Genomic DNA, 1,379 nt, shown 5'->3' on the forward strand with positions numbered 1-1,379 from the left:
TTGAACCCACCATAGTAGGGATGTTGCGTAGCTGAGATAGGTATAAATAATAACTGACTTAAAATTACTATCATAAGACACGGTTTGGTGCAAATCTGTGTTAAATTTCAACTCAAAATGTCATTTTTAACCTATTTTTATAGTTCTTTTATGTAAAATTTTAAGAAAGTTTATAATAAAAGTAGGTTGAATTTTTTACCATAACTTTCTTTGCTCAATTTGCAAGTTTGAAACTGACGTCATTAAATAAAACTTTAAATAATCATTTAAAAATGTTATTGTTAATATTACTATTTACAATAAATCCATAAGTAATACTCAAAATTTTGTTAAAATCACTATTTTTGTGCATTTTTTCGAAATTATTAGTATTAATATAAATCATCTCTTTTTGTATTGGAGGGAGGAGATTATAAGAGGTACTTATCCCCAAAAACTTGTATAACTATAACGCTTCGCCTAAAATATAATCATAAATAACTAAAAAAATTAATTGAAACATTGTATTATATTAACACGAATAACGAAGGATTCTTACTCTAAAATATAATTTTTTTTTTTAAGTTTGGAGGCAATTGGCATGTAAAAGACAAATTTCTTTTTTTTTTAACTTATTGCATCTAATATAAGCTTTAGTTTAAAATATGTTCAAAGTATATCTCGATCATTCATGACTTTAAAGTAAGAAAGATTCTTGTTTCATTAGATGGATTTGACAAAGTCAATAATCATATGACTAATTTTAATATTTTAAAGTTAACTATAACACTTAAAAAGTTTACTTAGTATATAAATATAGTATTTAAAAAATCAAAGATTTATGATTTATAAGTATAATACATTAATAAATACTAATTATAGTAATTACTGTTTATGTATAATTTATGTATCAATGTATTTTTCTTCGTGAATGTTATATACATATTACTTTAATCCGTGTTAGGGATCGCTTTAATATTTGGGATCTTTGTTAAAATTATGAATCGGAAGCTACCCGAGGTCTATCTCTTTAAATTTAGTTTTCGATTGTTTCTTTCGTACAAAATTAAATTTGTTAAACTTTACTTTAAATTTTTACAACAGTCAGCTAACATTGAATGGATAACTTCAAAATGCATTTTTGGCTAAAAAATCGTAAAGGAGCTTTTGAAATTGTCGGTAAAAAATTATTTTTTCTGTATAATTAAGCATTGGTTTCTAGGTATATCTTTTATAGTTACATTACATTTGATGTGAAACCACATTTGTCTTTAAACTTTTAATACAAAAACGGCCAAGAGTTTGGGTCGGGTAGTTCAGATGACGATTTTAGCTTCGATGCGAAGCTGAGAAGGTATTGGTTTTACTAAGATGTGTTTATTTTTTTTTTTTTTTTTTTT

The sequence above is a fragment of the Daktulosphaira vitifoliae genome, unplaced genomic scaffold (genome assembly GCF_025091365.1).
Source record: "Daktulosphaira vitifoliae isolate Bord-2020 unplaced genomic scaffold, ASM2509136v1 Scaffold_5, whole genome shotgun sequence".
Taxonomy (NCBI): Eukaryota; Metazoa; Arthropoda; class Insecta; order Hemiptera; family Phylloxeridae; genus Daktulosphaira; species Daktulosphaira vitifoliae.